This window comes from Bacillus rossius, chromosome 7 (genome assembly GCF_032445375.1).
Source record: "Bacillus rossius redtenbacheri isolate Brsri chromosome 7, Brsri_v3, whole genome shotgun sequence".
Taxonomy (NCBI): Eukaryota; Metazoa; Arthropoda; class Insecta; order Phasmatodea; family Bacillidae; genus Bacillus; species Bacillus rossius.
Window position 1 is genome coordinate 30,417,592 of NC_086335.1, and position 23,964 is coordinate 30,441,555.

The window sequence follows — 23,964 nt, forward strand, 5'->3', positions numbered from 1 at the left end:
TATAAAATAATGATCCCAGTCATACTGAGCTCATATTATTACCCCGGCATTTATGCTTTGTGATATAACAGAATCTTTAATAGTTAAAATTATTTGTAAATCGTTCTCCAAATAGCTTTTCAGTATTAACTGTGCACATTAATAAGCGCAAGAAAACAAAATAAATTAATTTTTTTAGTATTCGATTATGTTTCCATGGTTCAAAAATTATGCTTGAATAAAACATCAATTAAAATATAAAATTATGCGCCAATTTTCGTAAGAAATACTCAGTATTATTTCGAAAAAAGGTTTTTCATGTACGTAAAAATAACCACAGCCATGGATTTTACAAAATTACAACATGTTTATTGTAGTTGTACAAACTATTTTTTGGTTACTGGTTTCCAAAGGCATCTTTTGCTAAAGTAGAGAAAATATTTTTCTTTACAACCAAAAACGGGACTACCGTGTTCATCAACGTCCCTTTGTAACCAGACGTTTCTTCAGAACATTTCATTGTTAACTGCCTGCTGATGCTAACCAATTTCGTGATGAGATAAGAATATTTTGCTGCCAAATAAGTTTGAAATTCAAATAATGTAAGTACCTGATGGTATACACCCAAACATTTAAAATTTATGCAGTGTTTAATAAAGAACTATTTTTTTGCTATTTGTCTTAGAACAAACTTGCTAACCGCAGAATTTCTCGCGCAAATATTCAACATTGCAAGAAAAATATGTGATAACATCAAAATATCCTTTATCAAAGCAACGTACGCAACATTTCAAGACACTATAGATTTTAAATTTTTACAAAACCATTCTGGGTTGGAATTTCGATAAACGTAATGTATATAAAGGTTATTGTTTTTATGTTACTAAACTACGTGTGACACTTTATTTTTTCCCGTTCAAGTGTAGCCTATTCGAGTATATATATATATATATATATATATATATATATATAATATCATAAAATAACACTCTTTTTTTTCCTACTTCGTTAAGGATCGAATTTCAAAAATATAAAGTACCTAAACTACGCACATATTTATTTTTAATGTGGATTATTCCATCATCCAGATTTCCAGATTCTTAAGATTTAGTTATATCATAGACTTAATAAAAACTAAACATACATTTTTTAAACTTTATTTGGACTAAAATTGTAATACATGTAACACACTCTAACGAGTAGGCCTATCACTTATAATTCATTTAACTGAATTCATATACCTGCTTAGATTTAATGAGACATAGGTAAGTAAAGTACTTTTCACTCATATTTCAACATTTTTATTACAACAGTGGTATTGATAAAAAATACATCTTGTATTTATTTTCAATGGGAAATATTGGTGTAAAATTAACACCTTGCCTGAGTGGAGAGTCATTTAACAGAGAAAACTTTTGGGTATGTGAACATTAGTTATTGAGTTTCTTCTTTGCCTCAATACTAAAGCTTTTCATGCTTAACTGTTATAACGCACTTTCATCGGCTATGCGCAATTTTCTTTCACGCGTGTTTGATGAGATTTCTTGTCAAAATTTCTCACAGTTGCGAAGATTGTTATAATTGTTTGATACGTGAAATTAATCGCGAACATGGCCAATTGCAATGTATTTGTAATGTAATATTGTGCAAAAACCATCAATACGCAGTGTCACTCGGTACCGATGGAGGCTGGAAGAAAAAGACACATTCTTTAACCTTGTGGAAATAATTGTCGGTGTCGGGACTCTGGTCGATGTGTTTCCGCTGGACCTTGTCACTGTCGAGGTAAAAGTTTCGACGCGTGACTCAAGCGATACAACCACAGAAAACAAAAACAAAAAAAAATTACCATATCTGTCTGTTCTTGCTTTAAAAGGCACAGAGATTAAAACTGTTTTAGATTTAGATCGTAGACTTTCGTAAGCAGAGACACTGACTACTTCCTGGCTCGTGGGCGAAGGCCACGTCTCGGAAAACATTGATGCGCCAGACGTTTCGGTAACCCTTGCTGTATCCATCAACAGACGCTGTAAAGGATAGGCTGCGCCTCCCTGTTTTTTTATTATCGAATTTTCATGCCATTTTTGATGATAATAGGTAATTTTTACGAAGGCAATTTTTACCATGAAACGAAATTTTCACACGATGAATAAAAAAGGCTACATACAAATCAAAATTATTTATGTGCTTTTAAATTTTAAAATTTAGTGATTAATATTGGATACTAGTTCATAACATGAAAAACATTTATTTATTGTGAATTTTAGGTTTATAAATTGTATTTATAAACGTTTTCAAGTGTATTTATATAAGCGCGTTATGAAAAAATGGTGAGAAGAATGTTTACGTTGCGCGCGCCACATGCAACAAAAATTGGCAGAAGAAAGAAGACTACATACAAATTAATATTACACATGTGCTTTTAAAACATATACTTTAGTGATCAATTTTGAGCACTGGTACATGTAATTTTAAACATGTATTTGTTGATAGTGTTAGTTAGGAAACTTGTCTCTATAAACTTTTTAAAGTTTATTTTAATGTGTGTTTATATAAGTGAGGTTATGTTTCCATAGATATAATTTATTAGCGTAATAAATGACAAATTATAACAGTATTTAATAAATAATTTAAATGAAAAAATTATAATATACATTTAGCATAATTATTTATGTTTATTATCAATTAAATTCATCTCGACTATTTTACTAAATTAAATGATTTTTTTCACATGTTTATATCAATATATAAATAATGAGCATTAACTTAAATTTTATAATTTGATTGAATTTATACTTTCCCAACAGTAAATTTAATATCACTCCAGTCATTTTATTTATTTTATTTCTATAAATTATTTGCTTTCAGAATTAAAGTTGGTTTTTTATCACGCCAAGTAATAATAACTTATAATGCCCGTACATAAGTACAAAAAGATTTTAACCGAAGTTCTATTACATAAGCATCACGTGTTTTGTTTGGTAGCTAATTTTGTCACCAGGAAAACGCTGATTTTCATGTGCAATTTTGTAAAAAGTACACTGTACTTTTTTCGTAAATGGATATTCATGCAAAATTACAGATGATTCTAAATTTATTGCATTTACATGAAAGCAACTGTAAAAGCAGTGTTCGCAATAATACTGGGTTCAGATTATAACCCGGGAATTTATGCTTTATGTTAAAAGTTATTTGTGTACTCTTCCCTGAATAGCTTTCCAGGATTAGCTGCGCACATTACTAAGCATAATAAAACAAAATAAATTACAATTATTGATTATTTGATAATATTTTTTATGTTTTAAAATCATTATTCTTTGATAAAACAACAACTAAAATATAAAATGTTATAATTTTCGTAAGAATTACTCAGTATTATCTCGATAAAAGTATTTCCTATAGTTATGCACAAGTAACCATTTCCATGTGTTGTACAAATTTACAATATTTTTCGTGTAGTATTACAAACAATTTCTTGGTAATTGGTTTCCAGAGAATTCTTTTGTAAAAGTGCAGAACATTTTGACTGGTCGAGTCGTGTTCACTCACTACAAGTTCATATATGGGGTTTCCAAATATTGGTAGTCAAAACTTGGAAATATCTCTTCATACGAAGCCTGTGCATCACACGCCTCTCCGATTCTGCACGCTAGGCACTGAACTGGCATTCACGTAGATAACACTCCTCAGTGGGACATTAAGCAGCGACTTCATGATTATATGTATAAGTAATAGAGATAAATACTCACTGCGTCCCTATTCCACTTAACAATATCGAATACTGAAATTTTCATAACTGAAGTTGTCCCTTAATACTCCCGTCTTTATCTTTCCCTCTGACCATAAAAAAAATCGCGTTAAAAATCGAACTGTTAAACGTAACTCGTATGCTATTCACAAACCATACATTCTGAAATGTGTGTGAATTTTTTGTTAAGGTGAGGTGTCACATACCATGTTATTTTTTATTTATTTATTTTTCCCTCGTCACTACTATTGTTGAGGGCTGGTTCTGCAAATTTAACACTCCACCTAATTTGCAATTGTTGTTGTGTCACCTATATTTCCAAGAGATATTTACAAAGTGGAATATAACTGCTGTAAAAATTCGCGGGTGCGCGGGAATAAGGGGATAAGTCAAATATTGGCAAAAATGTTTTTTTTATGGTACCGGTATGAATAAAGGAGAACAAGCTCTACGAATTGGTCCAAATGGGTTAAGTCTAGCACCCTTGTGTGTTATTATTCTATGGCACTGGACGTTTGGAATGATTAATTACTGATCTTGCATACTTGGAAGAACTTTAAATGTTTAATATCTTAATTTAAGTAATTTTGACATATCCCCTTTTTCCCGCGCACCCGCGAATTCTTCTAACTGATAAGAACTGCAAACACTTGCACGGATGTTTCCACACATTAAGGTATAAATATACTTACTTTCTTTAAAAAAAATTGTGACGGAACAATATATGCGAGAGAGGTGTATTGTTAAATTGAGAGAAATAGCCCATAACCTATAGAAATGAAGATAAAATGAATAAAAAATTCATCATGGCGTGTGAAACCCTAACTTAAGGGTGTGTTGTCTGAAATTATTTTGTTTCTGTTATTTCGGTTTTTTGCTCAGGATTTCAGTTGAATTCATAACAAAAAGTTAATTTTTTTCAATATCTTTACTAAATAAATAGTTACCTCATTTGGCATATATTTGTTCTAAGCTAATCAATTCTGGATACGAGGTAAACATATTCGTAATATTTTTGCTGCATGGAAAAAGGGCAAATATTTAATCGATCATTTTGTAATATTGGAGAACATAAATACGTACGTATTGTAAGTTCTTAAAATGTTCCAGAAATTTATAGTAGTTTCCCAATTATTTCCAGAATAAATAGGTACTTTGAATTCTACCCACGCCTGTAGGCTGTCCCGAAAGAGATTATTTTTTTAAGGGTATCAAAGCTGGAATTCGCAAGTCGCAGTACAAATTAATAAAAGTTTTTGACGTGACGTCTAATAAATCAATAAACGCCGGCTGCACGCACGAAAAAGTATCCCATTACGCACATTTTCCCGTTACGCTGTGTCCCGTTAAGCTCATTGTACACTTACGCCGCATCTATCTCTCTTCCACTCGATTGGAACAACCCTCGATTTTACTTTTTCGAGGCACTTTAAACTTGAAACACTCCCATTCGTTTCCTACTTTTCCTATCATCGTCCTATCCTTAACAGAATAACACAGATTGGAAGAATTTAAATAGCAAACATGTATAAAATTTACAGTTAAAATAATCTCTTCGTTAAAGTAATAAACATATTTGAATTAATGAGTACAAATAAAAGTAAATTTATCAATTAAATTTTAGATTTCATTTCACTCCTTTGTATCCATACAAAATAGTGATAATTCAATAACAATGATTCAATTTTATTCTTAAAAGTATGCAATCATTTCATCAATGTTTTGTTATGACGTCATGTTAAACTATCGTCCGTAGACCGACTTTACAGAAAACCAAATTTTTTCCATGATGCTTGCAATGAGGAAGATTGATTTAAAACGTAATATCGCAACTGTTTTGTCTTAGGATGCCTGCTGGGGTCATCTGTGCTGTCGTTATGTTGTTCAGAAAATCTATTTAGTATCATCGTTGCGTTCGTTTGTTTGTCGCCGTGTTGTTCACTGTCACGGAATTCTCTACGCAAGGTCTTTTTTTTGTTTTTGTAAATTAAAGAGAATTATTGATGTAAAATTATAGATATTTGTAAATATGTAGATTTAAATTTAAAAAAACTGTTTCACTAAAAAATATTGTTCGGGGTAATACTGGGTTCAGATTTTTACCCGGGTATTTAAGCTTTGTGTAGTCTCAATATCTCTAATAGTTTATTAATTGTAAACAGTTCTCTGAATAGATTTATAGTATTAATTGCCCACATAAATAAACATAATTAAAACACATTAGGCATAATTATTGAATATTCTTTTACCTTTTCAATTGTTTGAAAATATATAATTATGCATGAATTACACATTAATATATAAAATTATGCGTCAATTTTCGTACAAAATAGTCAGTATTATCGCAAAAATTGTATTTAGCAGTTGCAAAAACAATCATAGCCATGTGTTGTACAAAGTTACAATATATTTCTGGTAGTGTTACAAACTATTTCTTGGCAACTGGTTTCCAAAGGAATCTTTTGTAAACTTTTAACTTTTGACAGCGCCCTATTTTGACTTGTTTTTACTGTTGTGTTTTGTGTGTTAATCTCTTCGTCCGTCCTTGAGGTTTCTCTACGACACACGGTGTAAACCAGCAATGGCGTATGTCCAAAAAAAAATACGTTTTTAAATTAAAACAATGTATTGCTTCCCACGGGCGCAGTATTTGTCAGCGTCACTGTCAGTTGTCCGCGTTCCGCGCCCGGCGCTCGTCCAGTCAGGTCTCGTGCGGGCGGGGGATGGACGAAGGATGAAGGACGAAGGACTAAGGACGAAGGACTCCGCAGGAACGCGCCGCCAGAGCTTGCAGGCATGTTTCTGCAATATATGTGACGGAACCCAACAGGCGCGTTCAACACCGAATGAAAATAAGTAAAAAAAAAAACGGCCATAGTCCAAGCACAGAAAAAAATTTTTTTGTACTTTTACAACTTTGGAAAAAGTTGACAAGAAACAGTTTGTAAAACCACAAGAAAGATATTTTAATTTTGCACAACACATGGCTCTGGTTACTTTTGCATATGTTTTTCGAGATAATACTGAGAGTGTCTTACGAATATTGTCAAATATTGTTTTTTTATATATTTTTATTGATGTTACATTCAAACATATTTTTTTTGTAATCCATAGACAGGATTTTAAAATATTCAGGAATTATGCTTTTTTTTTGCATCATGCTTAACATTTATGATGTTTCTAATTGAATGGTATTCAGGGAACGGTCTACAAAAAACTCTAACTATTCTAGGTACTGGGACAACAGAAAGAATAATTTCCCGGGCAAGAACATGAACCCAGTATTACTGCAAAACAGTATTTTTTATTGTTGCAGTTGTTTTCATGTAAATGTACAAAGGCCAAAGCCGGCTACGTAGGGGTGAGCGGGCCCCACGCGCATTCGTTCCATCTCTTCGATTGACTTGGAAAAATTATATGATGTAGAAAAAAGGTCCGATTGTGTAATAGAAAAAACTGGTAATTGTATCTCGTGAGCGAGTGACCGAAAAAAATATCATGAAAACTAAAATAAATTTTTTACGGTAGTTACGTTTGTGGGATTAGGTTCTTGATTTTTTTTCTGTGAATCTCCTTGAATACAATTACAACATATATGTATTTTTTTCATAAAAATCGGTCCAGTAGGTATATCTTGAGAAAATAATTCACCAAAAAAACTAGTGGTATTTTTATCTTAGTTACTAGTGCAGCTACAAGGTTTAAATTTGGGGTGAGTTTGTAACCCATCAGACGAAACTTTTGGCCAAAATTTGGAACGTATGCGCGTGGGGGCCGCTCACCCCTACTGAGCCGGCTATGGCCTTTACAAATATCTTAAGTTTATATGGATACAACAGTTCAATTTGTAAAAAAATATAGTGTAGATATCGGGAAAATTCGCGATTCATTTTGCTATATGATCGAATTCAAATATGTATACTTCTAAGCTATTTTTACTATTGACTGGGGCTGGAAACATTGTCGGTTTAGATGACCTTCAGGATAGAATAAACAGGCCACTGTATACTTGGGCAAATAGAACCAGTTCATTGGCTGCTGACTTGTGAGTCGTCAAACTAACTGGTTTGCCTATGATTCGATAAATCTTTGGTTGAGATTTTCTTACTGGCCCAGAGTCATCCACACGAACAGTGATCCAATAGAAAAAGCTGCTTTAAGTTATACGTATTTGAATTTCAGCTTATCGCAAAACGAATACGCTAATTTTTCCGGTCTCTAAAAATGTTCACTTTAAATTTACAAAGAACGTCCAGGAATCTTCGTGAGTATACGGATAGCTTCGGAAATTTACGGGTGACAAATTTTACCTATTTTAAAGACGAACTGACAAATACCATCTTGGAGTGAGGAACAATAAAATAAAATATGTTAAATCCACAACAATAGCAATCTTTATTCTTGTAGGTGTTCACTTTCTTTTCAACTTAACACATAAATCTCCAGAGGTCAGAATACAGCGAAGTTTCCACGACAAGCAAGATATCCAGAATCACAAAGAACTCTTTGTTTATTTTAAGTGGATTCTTCGTTGAAAATTAAGTATTTTTTTTTTAAATTTCTTTACATGATTCCTGAAATGGGGAATTGTGATTTAATACAGTTATTTCAAAATGATTCAAAAAAAAATTTGTTGTAGGATAGCTACTGTGGTCGTCATTTATGTTGTCGTTTTGTTGTCTACAAACATGTTATTTTCATCACTGTGTTTGTTTGATTCGTTGTCCGGGATTGTGGTCTGTCTACATTCAGTGTTCTTGTTGAAACTGTCTCGTCGTTGCTAGCACACTGTGTTCGTCTTTGCCGTTATTTTTTTCATAACTAAATTCCTTCCACGGAATTCTTGTGATGTCTGATATTTTAAGTTTGAATGTGTTCGACTGTGTGTTCATCGCTGTATTGTCCATAATATCTGTTCAGTTTGAACGTTGGGTCCATCTGTTCGACATCAGCTGATTAAAGCTTGTTCTCTGTGGGTTTATTTTTTCATTTTTATTTCTTATTTTTCATTCAACAATATATTTTTTTCATTAACAAGCAGAGCAAAACAGAAATGGCGTAAGGCTTAAAAATTTCTTCGATAAATCCGTTTATTAACTGTAATTTATAATGATGTAAGATAAACACATGCAAAGTCCAATGAGAAATGCTCAGAGAACATTATAAGGAAAACCCACACGTCATTTATCGCTTTGAATGCCGGAGGGCGTATACATGCTGCAACATTATTTATTGATTATTTCTTCGATCGGCTAAAGAAGCTCGTCAATTTCTTTCACTGCTCCGACGATAAGGCAGTTGCCATATTACATGTTTACCCTGAAAATTTCAACGAAATTTCATCGAATTATGAACATCCGGTTAGCAAGATAAGGTTAAAGAAATCTTAAGTAAAACAATCGGTAACGTTTATAAAAGTGTAATGGACATCGTTAAAGTAAACAGTTGTATGGAACAGTTACCATGTATACATACGCCTATGGCAGCACTCTTAAATTTGGTATGGAAAAGTAGGAAATGTATCACATTTGTCTGCAAAATTTCCCATAAAATTGTATGAGTAAATATTTTTTATTTTATGTTTAGGAACATAGCCCAGATTTTTTTTTGCAGGAAACACATAGCATAAGGGGTTCGAAAAAAATGATGCATTGCGATAACAAAACATCGCGTTATTTTTAATTGGCAGGTTTTAACAGCACTATAGACAAAAATTAATAATACATATAAGTAGTGTGTAATAGCCGGTCCGAGATCAGGATGCAGGATGTGGTGCCGGTGCCGGTGTCCGCCATCTTGGATTCTGACGTCACGGTGGCCATCTTGGATTGTGACGTCACGGCGGCCATCTTGGATAAGCGTAACGTGACACTTTTTCGTGCGTGCAGCCGCCGTAACGGGACAAAGCGTAACGGGACACAGCGTAACGGGACATAACGTAACGGGACAAGTAGATCACGGCGTCCATCTTGAATCCGCCATTTTGTATGACGTCAATGTGTGTTCTCGAAAATTCCGGTGATGTGTTTTCCGCCATTTTGAATTATGACGTCACCGTTGCAATTTTCGTTACGGCCGCCATCTTTAAATTTATTATTCGATTTTAACGAATTTTTTTTTTAAATTTATAAAAAAATTCACTTAATATAAATTTAATAAATTATTTATAAAAAAATTACATAAACGACACGGAGTTCGGAGTCCTCGGTTCGAACCCGACAGAGGCAAAAAAAATAAAAATGGCGACCGATCCAACCCTCACAGTGGACGCAGGCAGACTGACCCCCACCACTTATGTCAATGCACATATACCATCAGGTAGTATGACATCATGTCCGCCATCTTAAAATTCGGACGCCATCTTGAAAATCTTTATTTATTATCCGATTTTAATGAAAAAAATTCCAAAATTCATCAAAAAATTAACGTATTTGAATTCTGTTTGATTATATCGATGCACGTCCTTGGTTCGATTCCCGACGAGAGTAAACAGTCGATCCTTCCTCCATGAAAGCTACCTAGACTGATCTACCACCACCAATACCAAAGTATATACCGTCAACTGGTATGACATCATGTCCGCCATCTTGTCTTCATCCGCTGGAGACCACCATCTTGTTTTCGTATGCTAGAGTGTGCCGATACCATGTAGTATAATTATCTGGTCACCACACCTTTGACCTTGACCTTGAAATTTGACCTTGACCTTGAACTTGAAATTTGACCTTGACCTTGAAATTTGACCTTGACCTTGAAATTTGACCTTGACCTTGAAATTTGACCTTGACCTTGAAATTTGACCTTGACCTTGAAATTTGACCTTGACCTTGAAATTTGACCTTGACCTTGAAATTTGACCTTGACCTTGAAATTTGACCTTGACTTTGAAATTTGACCTTGACCTTGAAATTTGACCTTCACCTTGAAATTTGACCTTGACCTTGAAATTTGACCTTCACCTTGAAATTTGACCTTGACCTTTAAATTTGACTTTGACCTTGAAATTTTACTTTGTCCTTGTCGACCATCATGGACCCGACATTTAATGTTCAGTACATGCTACCAGGAGCGACCAACTGCTGGAGTACGTCATCTTGTGTGTGTACTCATATTATAGAGTACATTTACATCTGGTTAATTTTATTTTAACCTGCTACAGTGCAGTAATCATTTATTACCGAGGTGCCCCCCGCCATCTTGAAATTCGGACGCCATCTTGAAATCATGTAATAATGTAGCTAGAAAAGCGGGAAAAAATCCAAAATTCATCAAAAAAATTACTCATTAACTTACAAATCGAATCGATGGATCCCTGTTCACGGTTCGATTCTTGACCAGAGACAGTTGTAACTAATTATTAAATAAATGTTAGGTTCTGTTTTCCATTACCTTTCGCGGAGTTTATTAATCATTCACTCTACGAAAATCAACTCAAGTCAATATACCGGACCAACGAATTAAATCAGTGCCGATTAGCCTATTATGAAAGTCTAATTTTTCAATAATCTGAATAACATATAAGCCGTTCATGTACAAAGCCACACATATAGATCAATTGCCTTCAGTCCATGAGACCGAGTCATGTCATTATCAGACGTATAGGCTAGTCATTTCAGGACCACATGACCTTCGTAATCCATCGTGACATTTTTATACATTCTAAAGGACCAAGTAACCTTGTAAAATATTTTAGTAACACCAAGAGGTGATAAACTAGTAAATATTCAATCACTACATTTTGTACTACGCGCAATCAACAAAAAAGGAAGCACCAACAACGAAAAGACAGCACCACCAACGAAAAGGCAGCACATTTGGAAGCACCGACAACGAAAAGGCAGCACATTTGGAAGCACCGTCATCGAAAAGGCAGCACATTTGGAAGCACTGACAACGTAAAGGCAGCACATTTGGAAGCACCGACAACGAAAAGGCAGCACATTTGGAAGCACCGACAACGAAAAGGCAGCACATTTGGAAGCACCGACAACGAAAAGGCAGCACATTTGGAAGCACCGACAACAAAAAGGCAGCACATTTGGAAGCACTGACAACGAAAAGGCAGCACATTTGGAAAGCACCGACAACGAAAAAGCAGCACATTTGGAAGCACCGACAACGAAAAGGCAGCACATTTGGAAGCACCGACAACGAAAAGGCAGCACATTTGGAAGCACCGACTACGAAAAGGCAGCACATTTGGAAGCACCGTCATCGAAAAGGCAGCACATTTGGAAGCACCGGCAACGAAAAGGCAGCACATTTGGAAGCACCGACAACGAAAAGGCAGCACATTTGGAAGCACCGTCATCGAAAAGGCAGCACATTTGGAAGCACCGACAACGAAAAGGCAGCACATTTGGAAGCACCGCCAACGAAAAGGCAGCACATTTGGAAGCACCGTCATCGAAAAGGCAGCACATTTGGAAGCACCGACAACGAAAAGGCAGCACATTTGGAAGCACCGACAACGAAAAGGCAGCACATTTGGAAGCACCGACAACGAAAAGGCAGCACATTTGGAAGCACCGACAACGAAAAGGCAGCACATTTGGAAGCACCGACAACGAAAAGGCAGCACATTTGGAAGCACCGACTACGAAAAGGCAGCACATTTGGAAGCACCGTCATCGAAAAGGCAGCACATTTGGAAGCACCGACAACGAAACGGCAGCACATTTGGAAGCACCGACAACGAAAAGACAGCACATTTGGAAGCACCGACAACGAAAAGGCAGCACATTTGGAAGCACCGAAAACGAAACGGCAGCACATTTGGAAGCACCGACAACGAAAAGGCAGCACATTTGGAAGCACCGACAACGAAAAGGCAGCACATTTGGAAGCACCGACAACGAAAAGGCAGCACATTTGAAAGCACCGACAACGAAATGGCAGCACATTTGGAAGCACCGACAACGAAAAGGCAGCACATTTGGAAGCACCGACAACGAAACGGCAGCACATTTGGAAGCACCGACAACGAAAATGCAGCACATTTGGAAGCACCGAAAACGAAACGGCAGCACATTTGGAAGCACCGACAACGAAACGGCAGCACATTTGGAAGCACCGACAACGAAACGGCAGCACATTTGGAAGCACCGACAACGAAACGGCAGCACATTTGGAAGCACCGACAACGAAACGGCAGCACATTTGGAAGCACCGACAACGAAACGGCAGCACATTTGGAAGCACCGACAACGAAAAGGCAGCACATTTGGAAGCACCGACAACGAAAAGGCAGCACATTTGGAAGCACTGACAAAGAAAAGGCAGCACATTTGGAAGCACCGACAACGAAAAGGCAGCACATTTGGAAGCACCGACAACGAAACGGCAGCACATTTGGAAGCACCGACAACGAAACGGCAGCACATTTGGAAGCACCGACAACGAAACGGCAGCACATTTGGAAGCACCGACAACGAAACGGCAGCACATTTGGAAGCACCGACAACGAAAAGGCAGCACATTTGGAAGCACCGACAACGAAAAGGCAGCACATTTGGAAGCACTGACAAAGAAAAGGCAGCACATTTGGAAGCACCGACAACGAAACGGCAGCACATTTGGAAGCACCGGCAACGAAAAGACAGCACATTTGGAAGCACCGACAACGAAAAGGCAGCACCATCATCAAAAATGCCGCACATTTGTCATTGGCTCCAATATTCATTGGCTCCAATATTCGATGGCTCCATTATTCATTGATTCCATCAGTCTATTGATTCCATCAGTCTAGTGACTCCATCTGTCATTGGCTCCTACAGTCATTGGCTCCTACAGTCATTGGCTCCAACAACTGTCTTTTGTCTCACCAACTCCAAATATATATATTTGGCTAGAATTCTACGAGTCTAAGAGACTATGAGACCACATGGCTACGAGTCTAAAATGATCTAGCTGGTTACGAGTTATACATGGCTTGCGAGGCTACAGAGCTACGAAGTTTCTAGTACACAGGTTTACATGACTGCGAGGATACAGGACTACAAGTCTGCAAGAGTACTTGACTACGAAGGTACTCGTCTACATGACTCCAGTTACCGCATCTGTCTTCGACGGAATTTTCTCTTTTGCTCAACTGCTCCATCAGCATTATGTTATAAGATTACAAGGCCTCTTGCTTACGTAGCTTCAAGTCTACAAGCCTCCAATGCATCATGACTGCGAGACTACGATCAATGAGGTTACGAGTCTACGCGATTGCGAGTCTTCTAGGTTACATGATCGCGAGGCTATAGGACTACGAAGCTTCTAGAACGCATGGTTACGAGACTGCGAGGCTACAATTCTACGAGGTCCCAAGACATCCAGGCTACGCGACTACGAGCCATGAGGTTACGAGACTACGTGACTACGAATCTTCAAGTTTACGAGACTGCGAGGCTACAGAGCTACGAAGCCTCTAGTACACAGGTTTACGTGACTGCGAGGATACAGGACTACGCGACTTCGAGCCATAAGGTTACGAGATTACGTGACTACGAATCTTCATGTTTACGAGACTGCGAGGCTACAGAGCTACGAAGCCTCTAGAAAACGAGTTTACGTGACTGCGTGGATACAGGAATACAAGTCTGCATGAGTTCTTGACTACGAAGCTACTCGTCTACAAGGCTCCAATTGACACATCTGTCTTCGATGGAATTTTCTCTTTTGCTACATCTACACCATCAGCATTATTTTATAAGATTACAAAGCTACTTGCTTACGTAGCTTCAAGTCTACGAGGCTCCAATACATCATGACTACGAGACTACGAGCCATGAGGTTACGAGACTATGCGATTGCAAGTCTTCAAGGTTACGTCATCGCGAGGCTATAGGACTACGAAGCTTCCAGAACGCATGGTTACGAGAATGCATGACTAATTGGCCGCATGGCTACGAAACTTTATGTCTCTAACTGACTACAATAGCACTATTCAGTGGTGAGAGTTAATTTATTTCATGCAAAGGTACTTGCTGCAAGCAGTTCCACTTTTCAACATCAGATGACGTCACGTTTTGCTTGCAGGTAAAATAATATTTATTTATTTTATGCGGGATGCGGGTTGTTCACTATCGATCGCATAAGAAGAATGGCATCGATAGTCTTCAAGGAGAAGGAAGTTCGTCCTTCCTGCTAGTGCTTCTCAGATTTCTCACGGTCCGCCATCTTGGATTGTGACGTCACGGCTGCCATCTTAGATGGGTGTGACTTTGACCTTTGACCGAAACCGCAGGAATGATCGCAAGCACACAGATTAACCATCAAAATATATATAAGAATTATCAGGAGCACACGGAGAAAACCATCATAATATTGGCAAGAATAAACAGGAGCACACGGAGAAAAACGACACATGTTTTCTTTGATATCATAAAATTACAGAAAAAAAATATTTAGAAATAAAAAAAATTAATAAAAAAATTTAAAATAAAAACAAAAAATACATAAATAGATTCTGCTAGCTTGTAAACTTATCATTGCTGAGCAAAGATAGAGTTCTAGTACAAGCCAGAATTTTTTCGTTGTCGGTGCTTCCAAATGTGCTGCCGTTTCGTTTTCGGTGCTTCCAAATGTGCTGCCTTTTCGTTGTCGGTGCTTCCAAATGTGCTGTCTTTTCGTTGTCGGTGCTTCCAAATGTGCTGCCGTTTCGTTGTCGGTGCTTCCAAATGTGCTGCCTTTTCGATGACGGTGCTTCCAAATGTGCTGCCTTTTCGTAGTCGGTGCTTCCAAATGTGCTGCCTTTTCGTTGTCGGTGCTTCCAAATGTGCTGCCTTTTCGTTGTCGGTGCTTCCAAATGTGCTGCCTTTTCGTTGTCGGTGCTTCCAAATGTGCTGCCTTTTCGTTGTCGGTGCTTCCAAATGTGCTGCCTTTTCGTTGTCGGTGCTTCCAAATGTGCTGCCTTTTCGATGACGGTGCTTCCAAATGTGCTGCCTTTTCGTTGGCGGTGCTTCCAAATGTGCTGCCTTTTCGTTGTCGGTGCTTCCAAATGTGCTGCCTTTTCGATGACGGTGCTTCCAAATGTGCTGCCTTTTCGTTGTCGGTGCTTCCAAATGTGCTGCCTTTTCGTTGCCGGTGCTTCCAAATGTGCTGCCTTTTCGATGACGGTGCTTCCAAATGTGCTGCCTTTTCGTAGTCGGTGCTTCCAAATGTGCTGCCTTTTCGTTGTCGGTGCTTCCAAATGTGCTGCCTTTTCGTTGTCGGTGCTTCCAAATGTGCTGCTTTTTCGTTGTCGGTGCTTTCCAAATGTGCTGCCTTTTCGTTGTCGGTGCTTCCAAATGTGCTGCCTTTTTGTTGTCGGTGCTTCCAAATGTGCTGCCTTTTCGTTGTCGGTGCTTCCAAATGTGCTGCCTTTTCGTTGTCGGTGCTTCCAAATGTGCTGCCTTTTCGTTGTCGGTGCTTCCAAATGTGCTGCCTTTACGTTGTCAGTGCTTCCAAATGTGCTGCCTTTTCGATGACGGTGCTTCCAAATGTGCTGCCTTTTCGTTGTCGGTGCTTCCAAATGTGCTGCCTTTTCGTTGGTGGTGCTGTCTTTTCGTTGTTGGTGCTTCCTTTTTTGTTGATTGCGCGTAGTACAAAATGTAGTGATTGAATATTTACTAGTTTATCACCTCTTGGTGTTACTAAAATATTTTACAAGGTTACTTGGTCCTTTAGAATGTATAAAAATGTCACGATGGATTACGAAGGTCATGTGGTCCTGAAATGACTAGCCTATACGTCTGATAATGACATGACTCGGTCTCATGGACTGAAGGCAATTGATCTATATGTGTGGCTTTGTACATGAACAGCTTATATGTTATTCAGATTATTGAAAAATTAGACTTTCATAATAGGCTAATCGGCACTGATTTAATTCGTTGGTCCGGTATATTGACTTGAGTTGATTTTCGTAGAGTGAATGATTAATAAACTCCGCGAAAGGTAATGTAAAACAGAACCTAACATTTATTTAATAATTAGTTACAACTGTCTCTGGTCAAGAATCGAACCGTGAACAGGGATCCATCGATTCGATTTGTAAGTTAATGAGTGATTTTTTTGATGAATTTTGGATTTTTTCCCGCTTTTCTAGCTACATTATTACATGATTTCAAGATGGCGTCCGAATTTCAAGATGGCGGGGGGCACCTCGGTAATAAATGATTACTGCACTGTAGCAGGTTAAAATAAAATTAACCAGATGTAAATGTACTCTATAATATGAGTACACACACAATATGACGTACTCCAGCAGTTGGTCGCTCCTGGTAGCATGTACTGAACATTAAATGTCGGGTCCATGATGGTCGACAAGGACAAAGTAAAATTTCAAGGTCAAAGTCAAATTTAAAGGTCAAGGTCAAATTTCAAGGTGAAGGTCAAATTTCAAGGTCAAGGTCAAATTTCAAGGTGAAGGTCAAATTTCAAGGTCAAGGTCAAATTTCAAAGTCAAGGTCAAATTTCAAGGTCAAGGTCAAATTTCAAAGTCAAGGTCAAATTTCAAGGTCAAGGTCAAAATTCAAGGTCAAGGTCAAATTTTAAGGTCAAGGTCTAATTTCAAGGTCAAGGTCAAATTTCAAGGTCAAGGTCAAATTTCAAGGTCAAGGTCAAATTTCAAGTTCAAGGTCAAGGTCAAATTTCAAGGTCAAGGTCAAAGGTGTGGTGACCAGATAATTATACTACATGGTATCGGCACACTCTAGCATACGAAAACAAGATGGTGGTCTCCAGCGGATGAAGACAAGATGGCGGACATGATGTCATACCAGTTGACGGTATATACTTTGGTATTGGTGGTGGTAGATCAGTCTAGGTAGCTTTCATGGAGGAAGGATCGACTGTTTACTCTCGTCGGGAATCGAACCAAGGACGTGCATCGATATAATCAAACAGAATTCAAATACGTTAATTTTTTGATGAATTTTGGAATTTTTTTCATTAAAATCGGATAATAAATAAAGATTTTCAAGATGGCGTCCGAATTTTAAGATGGCGGACATGATGTCATACTACCTGATGGTATATGTGCATTGACATAAGTGGTGGGGGTCAGTCTGCCTGCGTCCACTGTGAGGGTTGGATCGGTCGCCATTTTTATTTTTTTTTGCCTCTGTCGGGTTCGAACCGAGGACTCCGAACTCCGTGTCGTTTATGTAATTTTTTTATAAATAATTTATTAAATTTATATTAAGTGAATTTTTTTATAAATTTAAAAAAAAAAATTCGTTAAAATCGAATAATAAATTTAAAGATGGCGGCCGTAACGAAAATTGCAACGGTGACGTCATAATTCAAAATGGCGGAAAACACATCACCGGAATTTTCGAGAACACACATTGACGTCATACAAAATGGCGGATTCAAGATGGACGCCGTGATCTACTTGTCCCGTTACGTTATGTCCCGTTACGCTGTGTCCCGTTACGATGTGTCCTGTTACGCTTTGTCCCGTTACGGCGGCTGCACGCACGAAAAAGTGTCACGTTACGCTTATCCAAGATGGCCGCCGTGACGTCACAATCCAAGATGGCCACCGTGACGTCAGAATCCAAGATGGCGGACACCGGCACCGGCACCACATCCTGCATCCTGATCTCGGACCGGCTATTACACACTACTCATATATAATTTTTCTACCATTTTATATGCTTTAAAGCACGTTTTTTGGGATTTTATATATATATATATATGTTTGACATATAAAAAATTCATTCATATTTAACATTTATTCGAAAACAAAAAACTGGGAATGAGCATGAGCACATTCAAAGCTATAACAGATAAATATAGAAAATAAAACCTTTAAATATACGTACATCAATTATAACAGTTAATCCGTCGTTCTAAAACAAAACTGTCTCTCTGTTAAGTAACGTAAGTTAACGTTAAGTAACTGACGTCACAGATGTGTCAAACGTCATTGGTTAGAAGAGTTTTTTTTTGCGTCTGGTCCACTGCGCCATTATGATACCAGCATTACCGCGAACTCAACAAAGCTAACTTAGCGCAAATAATTTGGTCTGCAAATGCCAACTGATGGTTATCACGAGTCTTTGGTAGTTCAGGATCTGGGCAAAGGAAGAGGAAGTAATTCGGCGCGCGATAGTTGGCTGCCCTGTCATTCGACTGGAACAGGGCTGGGAAAGCATCTTGGAGGGGAAAAAAAAAAATTATCCGTGAAAGCTGCCCGGTCGACATCCAAACCGTGACCTCCGGGATGCGAAGTCAGGCTCGTTGCTCGCACGACTGGGCACGCCTCTCGGAATCAGAGTGCAGAAAATACGCAAGTTCAATTACCAGCTGATCATCCGTCCATTAAAGGCACCGCCGCAGCGAGAAACCCGTGTTCCATCGGCCACTTGGCTGTCTGCTCTTTCGTTACAATGCGACGTAACTGAAGAGAAGAAGAAAAAATTTATACCAATGTGAGAATTTGGATTGGGTTGAGGATTATAATGGAAAATATTTAAACGGAAGAAATTCATCGCAGTTTAAAGCAAAACGCCAAATTTTGAGAAAACGTTTAAAGGCCAGGCCTTGTCGAAAATCAGCGGAGGCACAGATCGCCAACGAGTTGCTAATGACGTTTGCCCTAAAAACGTTAGTCTTTACGTCGTTCGTACCAAAACCTTGCTCCTTAATAAGCATGTTCTAAAAACGTTTGTCCTAATTTTTTTACGATAAATGACTTTTGGACCAAATCTTTATGAAAAACGCTTTAATGACAAACGACGTAACCCTCCTCAGACTCTGTTCACATCCAAAGCAATACGTGGGATGTTAAGAAAATTATGTCTATGTCTTTTAGACAATTCAGTTTTTGAAAGAAACAGCATAATTTCAGTACTCCTCGTGATAAAAAAAAAGCACTTCTAAGAAACCTTTCAAACCTGTGTGATATATTTTTTTCTTAGCTTTCTTTTAAAATGTTTTAAAAGCCTGATGTTTATCAACTATATATATATATTTTTTTTAATTTTAGAACTACACGGTAATCTTATGCGGTCAGAAACTACTTACAATTAATTAACATTAAATTTTAAGAAAAAATATCACGCTGTGTCTCAAAGAAATCTTATTTTCCGCTTTGCTATGAGGACGCTGCCATTTGCTCAGTATTATTTAATAGCTGCAGTACCCGGCTTTGCCCGGGCTGAACACCGGGTGATATATTGTCCGCGAGTTACAGCAAAATGGATAGCGATATGTCCAGTGTGGTGGACATTAAGTAATGACACGTAATTACTGTTTGTGTATCTGTGGCCTATGGTTTTCTGTTTACCCATGGCGATCGGTTGAAAGGTTTAGAATTTGATGCGCTTCAGCGCCATCTAGCGGCGAGTTAAAATAAAATTTTAAGCATAAAATCCTTCTCTATGATAAAAACACTTCGATGTGCCAACTTTCATGGCGATCGGTCAAACGGTGTAAGAGTTTATCGACGTCATACATGCCAACATCCAATTATATATATTCTTATATTTCGAAATTTTGGGGCTTTCACTTTTGCGAAAAGTGGATGTTCAGGACCTCGAATGATTTAGAACACTCCATCTCGAAAGAATAGATATTTGAAATTCCTGAAATTGTCGAAATTTTGGGGCTTTGTTCCCAGAGGGGGGCGGGGGGTTCGAGGACCCTGAATGGCTCGAAAACACTTAAAATCGAAAGAGAAAGATTTTTAAAATTTTTTAAACTTTCGAAATTTTGGGGCTTTAACCACCTGGGGGGGGGGGGGGGTGATGTTGAGGACCCCGAAAGGCTCGGAAACATTCCAAATCGAAAGAAATATAAAGGAATATAAGAATTTAGGCCTTTACTGTACTCCTATCTACCATAATAACAATATTGACAAATAGAAAGCTTATTACCTACCTATGAATAATTATCTAAATAAATTAATAAATAACTGTATGTTTACGAATTTACGTACATACATAATATTAAACTTCAAACTATACACTACAAAAAAAACTAAGAATGTTTTTGAAGCTATTTTTTATTTGTAATAATGTTAAAAACATTTGTAGGATTTGTTTGTATGTAAAACTGTGGGGGCAATATTCCGCTTATCCAAAGGAGTATAGAAATTAAAAGAGATATCACTCCCTGTACACACCACAAATATTTGAATTAAGTATAAAAAACATAGTCCAAAATGAAAAAAAAAAGTATAAATAACAACTAATTTGACAAAAAAAAATTATACAACTGGAATGACAATGTTAACATCCGCCTGAAATTTAATAGAAGTAGGTAGGTAAGAATATATATATAAGAAATTAAATGAAATTAAAACATACATAAATAAAATTATCTCACACTCAACCAAACATAATGTTTAATATGAAATAATGAAAGATGGCAATTACACGTAACTATTCTAATTAATAAAAAAAAATCAACTTTCCTGAAATAGTAAAATTCAAATTTTTCAACAATATATTACATAACTGATAAATATTTCTGGTCTTCGGTCTCGGCAGCCCTAAGACTCTTGACGCTCAGCAGATAAATTATAAACACTAAACCAAACTCCTTGCAAATAAGTAGGTACTGTAAAAAAATTTAATATTGACAAATAGAAAATATTAGTAGGCCCTACCAACCTATGAATAAATTTCGAAGAAATTCATAAGTTTAAGAACTTATGTACCTACATAATATTAAACTTGAAACTATTCACACAATAAAAACCTAAGAATGTTAGTGAAACTAATTTTTTTTATTTGTCATAATACTTAAAATACGTATGTTTCCAAAATGAAACAAAGTATAAATAGTGACCAATTTGACAAAAAAAAAAAATTGTACAACTCGAATGACATTGAAAACAGACACTTGAAATTTAAAAGAATTATGAGTGCCCTAGGTAGGGAGAAAATATATAAGAAGAAATTAAATTTAAAAAATGGGTGCGTGTACTTAGGTACGCGCATGAGAAGTTATACTTCTTTGGCATCATTAAAAAATAGTTTTTAATTGCATGCAAAAATATTGCGTGGAGTCCCTCCACGTGGAAGAAGTGAAACTTCGTAATGTAGAAATGAAAATAGGAAGGGGTAGAAATTGATTTTTAGTGAAATCATATTGTATCAAATCAAACTAAAAAAAATAAAGGAAATAAATTTGTAAAGATTCATAGATTGATCTTCAGAGAGAGAGAGAGATACCTATTGAATGTCTATAAAACTAACTTTTTTATGAGAGCAGATTTTCATGAAATAAATCATTAAATCATTCAACGATAAAAGCTGTTTATTTAATCAAGCGGACGGGTTCGCCCCAAGGAGAAAATTGATGCGGCGAGACCTCGTGGACATAGAGAAATGACACACACTCACTATTTATGTGTCTATGAAACATGATTTTTTTCTGAAATTTAAATTGTAATATACAAAAACGGTATTGAAAATTGAAACAAATATGGCGACACTACAAACTGTCAAGATCTTTATTTTTTTCTTACTCTCTACTTAGTTCCTTACAATAGCAAAACGTAACGTAATGGCTTGAAAGCTATTGCTCGGCATACATAGAGGAATGACACTAACAGTTTGTATATCTATGATCCCCATGATATAATCTATCTCCTTGCCAAATTTCATTACGATCCGTCCAGCCGTTCAGTCGGGAAAATGTAACAAACAAACAGCCAAACAGACAGACAGACAGACAGAGTTACTTTCGCATTTATAATATTAGTAAGGATGTTACAGCATTATCACGAAAATAAAAAAAAATATTAGAAAAAAAATATTTCGTATATATACGGAAGAAAGCAAACAACTTTTCAGAAACCTTGTATGTGAAACAAAATAAGATAAAAAATAGACCTAGTCGGCGTTTGAGAATGAACTTATATATATATATAAATGTATATATATATATAAATATATATATATATATATATGTGTGTGTAGGTGTGTGTGTGTGTGTGTAACGAGCTACTTGAAATATTTTCGTCTATTTTATTTGGTTGGTCTTCTTTATATGTTTTAGTAAATTTAACAAATGGCTTAAAAAGTGCCATAGAGAAAACTTATTTTTTAATTTACCATCAGGACGAACGTTTTATTGCAAAATTTGGAATACTCATCATAGACCCTCGAAGTAACGAAAAGATAATAATGTTTTATACTTTAGGATCAAAGAATTCAAAAACATTTTTGACGTAAGTACGTTTCTGTGGATTTTCAGTACATTTTCGATTAAGCATTTTCTACCGCGTACCTTTTTGCAACAGAGATTTTGAAAACTTTTTTTTGGTAAAAATGGCTTTCTTTTGTTCTAGCCTGTGTGCCCGCGTGAGACACAGGGCAGTGATGCCAACTTCAAAGTCCTATTATAAATCAGCTTCACCAACCATAAAAGAAATTTCTGGTTAAAATTTTATAAAGAATTTTTTTCATGACATCATAGAAGAGGATCTTTTATACGTTAAGTAGTAACACCCACTCCCACCCCCTACCCCAAAAAGAATAACTTCAAATTAATGAGGTTGATGATGATGATAATAAGTTCTGCCAGAACATTGATTACGGATATTCGCTTGTATTTGTACAACTATCAGAAATCACGTGATACATTTATAGAAATAAAATCAATTCTCATACAGTGGAACATCGGAAGAAATTGCCCTGGATGATAAATGTTTAAAGAGCATAAAAAATCACTAACCGTGTCTGTCAGTTCGTTCGCTTACTTTTAATCTTCACAATAGATTTCGATGCGTTTTTTTACCATCATATAGATAATTTATTCCAGAAGGTTTATTTGTATATATATGTATACTACATTCATATTATATTTAAGTATATTAGTGAAATCTCGAAGTTTTGTAATTCTTTTATTAAAAAAGATGTTTTTAGGGCACTTACGTGGCTTATGCTGACTACACTGTAAATGGTTTTTATACTTTTACAAGGAAATTCCATGGAAACGCAGTTGCCAGCGATTCTTCTTGTAAAACTGCAAAGTAGAGTTTTGTAAAATTGAAAATGATACAAATCTCTGCCTAGATATGATACAAGTGATGTCGTTGGCAACTGAGTTCCAAGTTCTATCCTTGTAAAAGCACAAACACGTTTTTTACAGTGTAATAAATCTTACTAATGTACTACAGTATTGATGTTCTTAAAAGGTCTCTAAGTCCACGATATAATATACCTATTTATGGGGATGTCCAAATTTATCTTTCAAAATTCGTTGAAAAATTATGAGTTATTTGCGGAGGTATTTTGACCGCTATAGTA